Source organism: Typopeltis vanoorti, chromosome 9 (genome assembly GCF_054136105.1).
Source record: "Typopeltis vanoorti isolate ZY-2024b chromosome 9, IOZ_Tvanoo_1.0, whole genome shotgun sequence".
Lineage (NCBI taxonomy): Eukaryota > Metazoa > Arthropoda > Arachnida > Uropygi > Thelyphonidae > Typopeltis > Typopeltis vanoorti.
In genome coordinates this window covers 129,857,905-129,872,060 of record NC_143557.1, presented here as the reverse complement: position 1 = coordinate 129,872,060, position 14,156 = coordinate 129,857,905, and positions in this window count along the sequence as shown.

The following is a 14,156-nucleotide window of genomic DNA, read 5'->3' as shown; positions in this document are numbered from 1 at the left end:
AAAAAATAAAGATACACAAATATATCTGTGCTTTATCAAATTCAATTCATTATTTATTTTATTTTATTTTTTCCAGAAAGAGAAAAAAATGTAGAACATTTTTTTTATGTCCTACATTTTTTGGAATTTCTCACTTTATTGATATGGATTTTAATCGGTCTTGTGAAACATCTTGTTCTTACAGGTTATATTTACAGAGAGAGACAAAAAGTCGAATATCTTTGACCTTTTCTCATTCTCTCTCTCTCTCTCTCTCTCTCTCTCTCTCTCTCTGTCACACACACATACACACGTGTACACAGTCACCTATTTGAAACGCAATGTCCACTTTGGGTTTATATAATGAGATCTCCGTAGCTCATTTGGTATACATTAAGCTTCCAAAGTCTTTCTAACCAATGGTTGAAAAGATCTGATTCGATTATCGTCTATCAGCCGAAGTATCTTTATACGAAGTACGGGTTTTCAACTGACAGTGAATTAGTCGGTCTTATAGCCGGTGGTGCAAGATTTTCTCTCCAGAAAAATCGGGTTATCACCCCGCAATCAGGAAAACCCGCTCTGTGAATGCACACACACACACATCGACAGACAAGAATATATTTATTGGGAATGGAAGGCAACTGGAAATTATTATTATTACCTAATAAAATAGCAGTGCTAACCACGTGAGGTATACAACGTTTAACCAGTCGGTTAAACGTTGTATACCACAAACATGCTAGACAGATAGATCCCTTAATAACGTTAAAAATACCGCCATTGCAGTTTGGCGCTTCTCACCCCCTCACAGCTGATTCCAGTTCGAGACGACACCTACCATGGTTTCAAACAGGTGTCGGTGAGGTTTTTCTTTTTTTTTTTTGCAAGCAAAAGGGGCTTCATCAAGTGACATTCAGCGTGAACAGGTTGCTGTGTACGGCGAAATGGTGATGTTAAAGAAGCAGCTGTGTTTCGGTGCAATGAATTTAAAGAAGGCTGTGGTGACACTGAAGATCTACATCAGACGGACAGGTCTTCATCGAGCAAGACAGAACACAACATTTCGGGCATTAAGGCCTTGAAGACTGGCGTGAAGCTGCCAGAAATTGTACAAGTGGTTAACTTGAGTATGTCGACTGTTTACAAAGTTTTTCACGATGTCCTTGGCTTTCGAAAGATGTGCTCTCACTGGGTGCGTCAACAATTGTCAGAGGAGCACAACGCAACATACATGGGGATGTGTCTGTAGAATCTGTTGCGATACAGCGAGGTTTTTCCCACAGAAGATGAAACGTAGGTTCATCACTTTACCCCGGAGAGACTCAATGACCAGGAAAATCCACAATCACCTGTGCCCAAAAACTTTAATACTGTTCCCATTATCCGAAAAGTCGTCACCACACTGTTCTGGGATCATCAAGGAAAGCGTTGTATTGGTGGACTTTTTGCCAGAGGGACGAATAATCAACTGTGCAAAGTAGAACAAACTGAAAGCCAAGATTCGACGCAAAGATCAGGACTTCTGACAAGTGACTTAATTTTGGTGCCCAGGCTTAGCGCTTTCAGACATCCCCTCAAGAAATAACTTTCCGGAAGGCATTTCCCATGTCCATTTCCATTTCCCACTTACTGAATAAGTCAGTGCTCACACCGAGTAAAGAACATGGCACCGTCTCCGTTCAACATCTTCATCTTTAGTAAAATGCCTTTTTGAAAGAAAGTGTTTAAAACGTTTTATTTTAGGAATTCCGCTGTACAGAGACCCCACATGGAGCTTTTTCAAGTCACTATACACATCTGATAAACATTGGGGACAGTCTTTCACCAATGAAATTTATTTACAACCCAAACGTTGGTGCCCAATTCATTTAATTGAAATACCATACGTGCATTTTTAATTTCTTTCTTTCCAAAAAAAAGGATGCAATTAATTCAAAATGAGATGACGCTATTTGTGATTTTTTAGATTTTTTTTAATCATAAATCTCAACACAATTTTGTATGAACTCTGTCAATGTAGTCTAACTTTGGAGTGGTTTATTATTGTTGATAACAACTGATATTTTGATTCTTTTAAACCCCAAAATTACTCAAGTTATGTCAAGTAAATAAACGATTGATGAACTTTGTCAACTTTCAAAAAACGGGTGTAGGACAGACAAAAAAACACACAATAATGTAATAATAACTCTTTCCCTCTTATAGATAAGCTCAGTGTACTTTTCTTTGAATCACTGTTCAGTTACAATCTCATTATAACCCACCTTAACAAAGAGTCAACTAAACGATGCACACAAAAGAAATCTTTCAAACACAGCAATTAAAATTTTACCTTTTGAATAAATATCCTGAATTATATAATATTCTTTATTACAGAACTTTTAATATTATAGATAAAGTTGGTAAAAAAATTGATTATATGCTTTTAGCACACTGATAAATATTAAATTCATTTATATTTTAGAAATAGCTTTCAAAAACTTTAAGTATTAAAAAAATAAAAAATAAAAAGTATATCAATAAAAAGTAAATACAATCAATCCTATCGGATTCTGTTCTTAAAGTTCTTAAAAGAACTGGGCGATGGACTGAGTCCTTGACTCTTTATCCCGTCATCTGAATGAAGCAAATCTGGTTGAATGGGGTGTTATCGAGCTAAAAAGCTCTAGTCATGGCTGGGTAACGGCAATAGCCGAGCCTCAGTTAAAACTTCATGGGCTACAGCATTGCCATTTGTTACCCTGGACGTCCTAAAAAGGACTAAGATCTTCTCACCTCGGATTCTGTTCTTATTCTTAAGTTCTTATAAGAACTGGGCGATGGACTGAGTCCTTGACTCTTTATCCCGTCATCTGAATGAAGAAAATCTGTGTGGATAGGGTATCATTGAGCTAAAAAGCTCCAGTCATGACTGGGTAACGGCAATAGCTGAGCCTCAGTTAAAGCTTCATTGACTACAGCATTGCCATTTGTTACCCTGGTTATGAAGTAAAGGGTAAAATCTCAAAAAATCGGACGATCTCTAGGCCACTCCATAGTGGGCGAAAGACCGTCCATGTCTCAGCGTTGGTTCCACTCAGTGACGGCCGTCCCGTCATAGCACCCCGACGGGCTCCCCGTTTAAGCAGAACCACTCAGCATTGGTTCCACTCAGTGTCGGCTGCCCCATCCTAGCACCCCGATGTGCTCATCGACTTCTGAGCAGAACCGCTCAAATTCCGAGGAAAATAATTCACTGACAAGAACCCCTCAGCGGGCCGTGCCAGAGAACACCTTCCCCGGAGACTCAAGGTGCTCCCTTAAGGCAAAAACCCTAAGGGAGCGAACTCAAAAACTCACACCCAGGATAACAGCAACAGACAAACCTCAGTTTACTTCCTCGGTTCAGCATTGCTATTTCTTACCCTGATTAGTAAGTAAAGGGTAAAATCTCAAAAATTCGGACGATCTCTAGGCCACTCCATAGTGGGCGAAAGATCGTCCATGTCTCAGCGTTGGTTCCACTCATTGACGGCCGCCCCATCCTAGCACCCCGACGGGCTCCCCGTTTAAGCAGAACCACTCAGCGTTGGTTTCACTGAGTGTCGGCAGCCCCATCCTAGCACCCCGATGGGCTCCCCGACTCCTGAGCAGAACCGCTCAAATTCCGAGGAAAATAATTCACCGACAAGAACCCCTCAGTGGGCCCTGCCAGAGAACACCTTCCCCAGAGACTCAATGTGCTCCCTTAAGGCAAAAACCCCAAGGGAGCTAACTCAAAAACTCACACCCAGGATAACAGCAACAGCCGAACCTCAGTTTACTTCCTCGGTTCAGCATTGCTATTTGTTACCCTGGTTAGTAAGTAAAGGGTAAAATCTCAAAAAATCGGACGATCTCTAGGCCACTCCATAGTGGGCGAAAGACCGTCCATGTCTCAGGGTTGGTTCCACTTAGTGACGGCCGCCCCATCCTAGAACCCCGATGGGCTCCTCGTTTAAGCAGAACCGCTCAGCATTGGATCCACTCAGTGTCGGCCGCCCAGTCCTAGCACCCCGATGGGCTCCCCGACTACTGAGCAGAACCGCTCAAATTCCGAGGAAAATAAGTCACCGACAAGAACCCCTCAGCGGGCCGTGCTGGAGAACAACTTCCCCAGAGACTCAAGGTGCTCCCTTAAGGCAAAAACCCTAAGGGAGTGAACTCAAAAACTCACACCCAGGATAACAGCAACAGCCGAACCTCAGTTTACCTCCTTGGTTCAGCATTGCTATTTGTTACCCTGATTAGTAAGTAAAGGGTAAAATCTCAAAAAATCGGACGATCTCTAGGCCACTCCATAGTGGGTGAAAGACCATCCATATCTCAGCATTGGTTCCACTCAGTGACGGGCTCCCCGACCACTGAGCAGAACTGCTCAAATTCCGAGGAAAATAATTCACCGACAAGAACCCCTCAGTGGGCCCTGCCAGAGAACACCTTCCCCAGAGACTCAATGTGCTCCCTTAAGGCAAAAACCCCAAGGGAGCTAACTCAAAAACTCACACCCAGGATAACAGCAACAGCCGAACCTCAGTTTACTTCCTCGGTTCAGCATTGCTATTTGTTACCCTGATTAGTAAGTAAAGGGTAAAATCTCAAAACATCGGACGATCTCTAGGCCACTCCATAGTGGGCGAAAGACCTTCCTTGTCTCAGCGTTGGTTCCATTCATTGACGGCCACCCCGTCCTAGCACCCAGATGGGCTCCCCGTTTAAGCAGAACCACTCAACGTTGGTTCCACTCAGTGTCGGCCGCCACGTCCTAGCACCCCGATGGGCTCCCCGACTCCTGAGCAGAACTGCTCAAATTCCGAGGAAAATAATTCACCGACAAGAACCCCTCAGCGGGCCCTGCCGGAGAACACCTTCCCCGTAGACTCAAGGAGCTCCCTTAAGGCAAAAACCCTAAGTTAGCAAACTCAAAAACTCACACCCAGGATAACAGCAACAGCCGAACCTCAGTTTACTTCCTCGGTTCAGCATTGCTATTTGTTACCCTGATTAGTAAGTAAAGGGTAAAATCTCAAACATTCGGACGATCTCTAGGACACTCCATAGTGGGCGAAAGATCGTCCATGTCTCAGCATTGGTTACACACATTGACGGCCGCCTCGTCCTAGCACCCAGACGGGCTCCCCGTTTAAGCAGAACAGCTCAGCCTTGGTTCCACTCAGTGTCGGCCACCCCATCCTAGCACCCCGATGGGATCCCCGACTAATGAGCAGAACCGCTGAAATTCCGAGGAAAATAAGTCACCGACAAGAACCCCTCAGCGGGTTGTTCTGGAGAACACCTTCCCCGGAGACTCAAGGTGCTCCCTTAAAGCAAAAACCCTAAGGGAGCAAACTCAAAAACTCACACCCAGGATAACAGCAACAGCCGAACCTCAGTTTACTTCCTTCGTTCAGCATTGCTATTTGTTACCCTGATTAGTAAGTAAAGTGTAAAATCTCAAAAAATCGGACGATCTCTAGGCCACTGCGTATTGGGCGAAAGACCGTCCATGTCTCAGCTTTGGTTCCACTTAGTGATGGCCGCCCCGTCCTAGCAGCCCCGAAGGGCTCCCCGTTTAAGCAGAACCGCTCAGCGTTGGTTCTACTCAGTGTCGGCCGCCCCATCCAAACACCCCGATGGGCTCCCCGACTCCTGAGCAGAACCGCTCAATTTCCGAGGAAAATAATTCATTGACAAGAACCCCTCAGCGGGCCCTGCCGGAGAACACCTTCCCCAGAGACTCAAGGTGCTCCCTTAAGGCAAAAACCCTAAGGGAGCGAACTCAAAAACTCACACCCAGGATAACACCAACAGCCGAACCTCAGTTTACTTCCTCGGTTCAGCATTGCTATTTCTTACCCTGATTAGTAAGTAAAGGGTAAAATCTCAAAAAATCGGACGATCTCTAGGCCACTCCATAGTGGGCGAAAGACCGTCCATGTCTCAGCATTGGTTCCACTCATTGACGGCCGCCCCGTCCAAGCACCCCGACGGGCTCCCCGTTTAAGCAGAACCGCTCAGCGTTGGTTCCACTCAGTGTCGGCCGCCCCGTTCAAGCAGCCCAACGGGCTCCCCGACTCCTGAGCAGATCCGCTCATATTCCGAGGAAAATAATTCACCGACAAGAACCCCTCAGCGGGCCCTGCCGGAGAACACCTTCCCCGGAGACTCAAGGTGCTCCCTTAAGGCAAAAACCCTAAGGGAGCGAACTCAAAAACTCACACCCAGGATAACAGCAACAGCCGAACCTCAGTTTACTTCCTCGGTTCAGCATTGCTAATTGTTACCCTGATTAGTAAGTAAAGGGTAAAATCTCAAAAAATCGGACGATCTCTAGGCCACTCCATAGTGGGCGAAAGACCGTCCATGTCTCAGCGTTGGTTCCACTCATTGACGGCCGCCCCGTCCAAGCACCCCGACGGGCTCCCCGTTTAAGCAGAACCGCTCAGCGTTGGTTCCACTCAGTGTCGGCCGCCCCATCCTAGCACCCCGACTCCTGAGTAGAACCGCTCAAATTCCGAGGAAAATAATTCACCGACAAGAACCCCTCAGCGGGCCCTGCCGGGGAACACCTTCCCCGGAGACTCAAGGTGCTCCCTTAAGGCAAAAACCCTAAGGGAGCAAACTCAAAAACTCACACAAAGGATAACAGCAACAGCCGAACCTCAGTTTACTTCCTCGGTTCAGCATTGCTAATTGTTACCCTGATTAGTAAGTAAAGGGTAAAATCTCAAAAAATCGGACGATCTCTAGGCCACTCCATAGTGGGCGAAAGGCCGTTCATATCTCAGCGTTGGTTCCACTCAGTGACGGGCTCCCCGACCACTGAGCAGAACCGCTCAAATTCCGAGGAAAATAATTCACCGGCAAGAACCCCTCAGCGGGCCGTGCCGGAGAACACCTTCCCCGGAGACTCAAAGTGCTCCCTTAAGGCAAAAACCCTAAGGAAGCGAACTCAAAAACTCACACCCAGGATAACAGCAACAGCCGAACCTCAGTTTACTTCCTCGGTTCAGCATTGCTATTTGTTACCCTGATTAGTAAGTAAAGGGTAAAATCTCAAAAAATCGGACGATCTCTAGGCCACTCCATAGTGGGCGAAAGACCGTCCATGTCTCAGCGTTGGTTCCACTTAGTGACGGCCGCCCCGTCCAAGCACCCCGACGGGCTCCCCGTTTAAGCAGAACCGCTCAGCGTTGGTTCCACTCAGTGTCGGCCGCTCCGTTCAAGCACCCCAACGGGCTCCCCGACTCCTGAGCAGAACCGCTCAAATTCCGAGGAAAATATAATTCACCGACAAGAACCCCTCAGCGGGCCGTGCCGGAGAACATCTTCCCCGGAGACTCAAGGTGCTCCCTTAAGGCAAAAACCCCAAGGGAGCGAACTCAAAAACTCACACCCAGGATAACAGCAACAGCCGAACCTCAGTTTACTTCCTTGGTTCAGCATTGCTAATTGTTACCCTGATTAGTAAGTAAAGGGTAAAATCTCAAAAAATCGGACGATCTCTAGGCCACTCCATAGTGGGCGAAAGACCGTCCATGTCTCAGCATTGGTTCCACTCATTGACGGCCGCCCCGTCCAAGCACCCCGACGGGCTCCCCGTTTAAGCAGAACCGCTCAGCGTTGGTTCCACTCAGTGTCGGCCGCCCCATCCTAGCACCCCGATGGGCTCCCCGACTCCTGAGCAGAACCGCTCAAATTCCGAGGAAAATAATTCACCGACAAGAACCCCTCAGCGGGCCCTGCCGGAGAACACCTTCCCCGGAGACTCAAGGTGCTCCCTTAAGGCAAAAACCCTAAGGGAGCAAACTCAAAAACTCACACCCAGGATAACAGCAACAGCCGAACCTCAGTTTACTTCCTCGGTTCAGCATTGCTAATTGTTACCCTGATTAGTAAGTAAAGGGTAAAATCTCAAAAAATCGGACGATCTCTAGGCCACTCCATAGTGGGCGAAAGACCGTCCATGTCTCAGCGTTGGTTCCACTCATTGACGGCCGCCCCGTCCAAGCACCCCGACGGGCTCCCCGTTTAAGCAGAACCGCTCAGCGTTGGTTCCACTCAGTGTCGGCCGCCCCGTTCAAGCACCCCAACGGGCTCCCCGACTCCTGAGCAGAACCGCTCAAATTCCGAGGAAAATAATTCACCGACAAGAACCCCTCAGCGGGCCCTGCCGGAGAACAACTTCCCCGGAGACTCAAGGTGCTCCCTTAAGGCAAAAACCCCAAGGGAGCAAACTCAAAAACTCACACCCAGGATAACAGCAACAGCCGAACCTCAGTTTACTTCCTCGGTTCAGCATTGCTAATTGTTACCCTGATTAGTAAGTAAAGGGTAAAATCTCAAAAAATCGGACGATCTCTAGGCCACTTCTTAGTGGGCGAAAGACCGTCCATATCTCAGCGTTGGTTCCACTCAGTGACGGGCTCCCCGACCACTAAGCAGAACCGCTCAAATTCCGAGGAAAATAATTCACCGACAAGAACCCCTCAGCGGGGCCGTGCCGGAGAACACCTTCCCCGGAGACTCAAGGTGCTCCCTTAAGGCAAAAACCCTAAGGGAGCGAACTCAAAAACTCACACCCAGGATAACAGCAACAGCCGAACCTCAGTTTACTTCCTCGGTTCAGCATTGCTAATTGTTACCCTGATTAGTAAGTAAAGGGTAAAATCTCAAAAAATCGGACGATCTCTAGGCCACTCCATAGTGGGCGAAAGACCGTCCATGTCTCAGCGTTGGTTCCACTCATTGACGGCCGCCCCGTCCAAGCACCCCGACGGGCTCCCCGTTTAAGCAGAACCGCTCAACGTTGGTTCCACTCAGTGTCGGCCGCCCCGTTCAAGCACCCCAACGGGCTCCCCGACTCCTGAGCAGAACCGCTCAAATTCCGAGGATAATAATTCACCGACAAGAACCCCACAGCGGGCCCTGCCGGAGAACACCTTCCCCGGAGACTCAAGGTGCTCCCTTAAGGCAAAAACCCCAAGGGAGCGAACTCAAAAACTCACACCCAGGATAACAGCAACAGCCGGACCTCAGTTTACTTCCTCGGTTCAGCATTGCTAATTGTTACCCTGGAAATCCTAAAAAGCACTTTTTATCTGTAGTTTCTCGGATTCTGTAGTTGATATACCATTTTATAATGAAAATGCTGATAAAACATTAAATGGTGTACACTTAAAAACTAAATTAAAGTTTATTTTTTCTAATAAATTATTATTTTAAATATAATATCTTTATATTATATATAAATACACAAAATTATATAAAACATTTTTATTTATTTCATTCAGATACAGCTACACAGATAAAATGACAAATATTGAACGAAATATGTACTAGTAATAACCTGCTTAATTTAACCAAGTAATCCCTTGGTTAATAATGAACGATTACAATGAAACATTTGATATCCTATCAGAACTACGTGAATTCCTTAGACTGCATCGGTTCCCAATCGGTGGTACACGTACCCCCGGGGGTACACGAAAAATAATCAGTAATGGCGGAAAAACAAGTAAAGTGAACAAAATACAAGACGTTAGTTATGGAACAATGAATGTCAGTATTTGAAAACAGCTAGTTTAAAAACAAGATTATAATTTATAGAAATGGGTTTAAAAGGGGGACACAAATGGAAGAAGTTTGGGAACACTGCCTTAGAGCATTGGCATTAAAAGAACAGTTTTAAATTTTATAAGCGTGCATAACCTTACATTATTGAGAAGCGAGACGATGTACGATAATAATAAAAAAATAAGATGCATAATGAAATAAATTACAACTTTCAGCAATAATCGGTGAGGAATGCACTGATTATTGTGTGTGGGGGGGGGGAAATCCAACTTTTGGATTTGATCTTAAAACTGATCTGAGGTAGCTGTATTAGGGAATAGATGTTTCATGAAAATCCCAATAATATAATATAATATAATAAAGTATGTAATAATGTAATCAAAATTCATTTCAATTAAGACTTTATTTCTGTAGTATTAATTTAAGATATTATTAAATAAAATTGATATTATTATATAAATTATTCAGAAATAAATTTATTGGCATATAGAAATAAAGCTGAAATTCTCTTTGTACACCTAAATAATTTTACAATAATAAATTTATTTCAAAGCAGACAAGTGCAAGTGATTATTTTTTTGGTGAGACTGAATCAATCGACCGTGAGATGCGGTGATTGGTTCATTAATGCCCTTGGGGGTGATGGATAGCAACGCAAAGCTGTACCAATGAAGTTTAACTGAGGTTCGGCTGTTGCTCTTACCCACTTGGGCGATGAGTTTTTGAGTTCGCTCTCTTGGGGTTTTTGCCTTAAGGGAGCACTTTGAGTATCCGGGGAAGGTGTTCTCCGGCACGGCCCGCTGAGGGACTTTGTCGGTGAATTATTTTCCCCGGAATTTGAGCGGTTCTGCTCAGTGGTCGGGGAGCCCGTCACTGAGTGGAACCAACGCTGAGATTAGGACGGTCTTTCGCCCACTATGGAGTGGCCTAGAGATCGTCCGTATTTTTGAGATTTCACCTTTACTTACATAGTCGGTGATTGATTCATTCAATCCAATACCCTTGGAGGGTAATAGATAGCAATGCTGTAGCTAATGAAGCTCTAACTGAGGCTCGGCTATTGCTGTTACCTTCCTGCCATGATCAGAGCTTTAATAATAGCTCAATAACCTTATCCCTACACTGTCCGCTACAGATAACGGGGAATATGAAAAACATTCTTGCTTCGCCCCTTTAAGCCAGTCCTTATAAGGACTAAGTGATTGTTTTCATTTGGCGCTTTCATGAAATGTAATGTAATTAATGTCAACGGCTTTGTTTTTATTGGTTGTATTTCAATGGTATTTAATTTTTATTGGTTAATGTAAATTTCCCAAATAGATTAAGATCAACTGTTTTTGGAAATCAGAGGAGTCAGGTCTTTTCTTTATTCATCGATCGATGGTAATTCACTTTAAGGCTAGCAACAATTTCAAGAGATTAGGACGTGATTTCGATAGACAACTCCTGTCATCTCTTGATACTAAACTCTAATACTTGCATTGTTGTCTGAAACAGTGTGAGTTCTACGGGCGATGTTTAAGAGAGTGGGGGGAGGACATGCAGGATTAACAAACATGCAACAGAGATTATCTAACTCAGTTACTGAGTTAGTTGATCTATTCATTCAACTAACATGAGTAAAGAGTGCACATGAATGTTTCAGAAGTGTCACCATTGTTTCAGTGACACCGTTTTTGCATACTTCTGACGTTGCATTTAAATCTGGTAAACAGATTTAAATTCTAGTTTTGTCAAGAACTAAGTAGGACACCAAAAATATTAAGGCCATTACACAGTATCGACAAGAATACCGTTAACTCTGTACCCGTTCTGATATGAACTAAAAACAAAACAAAAAAAAAACAAAAAAACGATAACAACCATATCGAATGAGTTTAAGTTTTTCATGTTATCTTTTCCTGTTTTTGCAAACCGTTTGTTGCAAACGGAAAGGCAACATCTTATCAATCATTATTGATAACCCAGATATGAGTAACCTGTCAGAAAGCGGAAATATCGCTGTGCTTATGAACGTGCTTATAAATCATACATATGAATCATTATCATTTCAATACATATTCACCAAATACTCGGTTTCATACATTGACGGCAATACCGTCAAAGTATGAAAGATGTGAATAGAAATTAAATTAAAAAACACGATTACAAGATGACGAATACAGTATTTATCATATTTATCAAAAATACTTTGATAAATATGATAAATATCGAAATATCAAAAATTGAGCCTGTGTAGCTCAATGGATGTGGCGTTTCCACACCACGGCGCTTGGCCGCACGAAGGAAGACTTGGTTTTGAGTCTAGTCAGCGACTAGAGGAAATTTTTCTAAACCTTTTTTCGACCGGTTCCCGAGTTAGTCGATCTCTGGCACGGGCAAGCGGGTTTTTCGTCCCGTAAACTCAAGAAAATCGACCGTAGCACCCACATTATTTCAGACATTAAATATATTGTGTTAGGGTTAGGGACCACGAGATGGCGGCGCGTTTGAGCCGTCTCTTTTCACTGCGTACCGTTTAATTAGTGATAGCCTTGGGCCATCTATCTCTGATTGGGTACCATTGGAGATTGAACTACCCACTCAGTCTCCAAAAGTTAGATAGGGCTAAATGGTCTCGCCTACTCCCCGTATACGGAAATAAAAAAAAAGGCGTTAGCTGATTTTTTTTTAATCAAAAATACTGTAAATTTTATTTAAATAACTCAATTATAATAAATGGCAATTTTAACTTTTCTAATTTTATAGTTTTATTAATATTACAGTATCGCTAGGAATATATTTATGTTCAGAGAAAACAGTGGTATGTTCCTGTATTAAACCCAACAGTAGACGATTTTGAACGGATTCAACCTGATCAAGAGATTACTCTACAAAGCACAATGCTTAGAATATCATGGCAAGCAGCTGGTTCTTCTGACTGTCATGGTATGCTATACAATGCTGACTGGTATACCATCACTTCTATTTTCAAGATATTCACAAATAATACGAGTATATATTTCGAAAATATAATATATTTGCAGAAAAAGATGTATCTGAATTTTATGAAATATCTCATATTATTATCGGTAATATTTAAAGGATTTGGCGCAAAAGAATCATTTTTTTTTATTAAGGAGAATCTTGTCATCCCTCTCTCAATGCACTCATACATCGACTGAGTTGCAATTTGTGCTAAACGAGTCATTTTTTATAAACAGAAAAAAAAGAAAAAGAAAAGTTATTATCAATAGATATACGGCGAAATCTATAGCATATGTTGACGGATTCTATGAGCACGAAGAAATGTCACTAATGTAAGTACGTGTGATATTATTAATATTGTTTGGAAGAGGAGGACCTTTAACCTTTTAAACGTTAGATAAATATATGTGTACTTATCTCTTACTCGAGAAGATATAATTTGAGTCAGAAAATAGTGTATGGATTTGATGGCACAGTAATCTGATCAAGCAATTAATTTAAACCTACCTTAAAATCGTACCTTTTTTATCTTAATATTCATGAAAGATTATTACATTCAATTATTGTCTAACCAAGACAACACGTTTATAAGATGACGAGTACAGTCTTCTAATCAGCAGTTTTAGCCAATTTCAATGCACCTGGTTACCCCTCCTCTACATTTCTTTACATTCAATTGACATCCATTAACTGTCGCCCATATTGACAGCCTATTTAAATCGTCCTGCCTCCATATCGCCTTGATTATCTATTACTCTAACTAATTTCGCATCATCCGCAAACAACTGAATATTTCCTTTCAGGTTATTCCCTGTATCATTTAAATACAAATTAAACAACACAATTGAGGCACGCCACTAATCTCCTGTGTACGCCTCGATTCTGCCACTTTTGATACCTGTCCAGCAGCCACCGTTTTATCCACTTAACCAGTGTCACATCTGTCCCCATTTGTTCTATAACGATTTCCTTTATCCAACTCAGTTGTTTCTCCTTTATTGAGATCTTGTCACTTATATTTTATTGTGATATATTATTACTGTGATATATATACTGTATTGAAATAAGAAAAAGACCCTTTTCAATTTATCATATTCTTTTATATAAATTCAAATTTTGAAATTGTATTTCAATTCCAAAATCGTTGTTAATAAAATATACATTTAAAAAAATCCCTTCTTTTCACCAAATTCAGCACTAACATTCTGATGAAATTCATTTCTTATATATGAGAAATTAAATCAAAATTTAAAAAACGTTTCGTAAAATCGGAGTATTACATTCGTAGCCAACATTCCGTAGTATGTCGTAACTATTGCACTTTTCTCTAAACTCTGCTTTGCTTATAAATGTTAACGGAATCGAGAAACAAGTGCGTTTTCGATAAGACTGCTCGCCACACATAATTTAAGGGTTACATGAAAGTTCACCGAAAAACAATTCATCGAAAGACAATTCATCGAATGCAATTAATCTAGAGACAATTTATCGAAAAAGCAATTCGCCGAATTGCTTTTTCGAATAAACAATTCATCGAACGACAATTTAACGAATGGCAATTCGTCGAAAAGGCAATTCATCGTTTCATCGAACGACAATTCGTCGAAAATGCA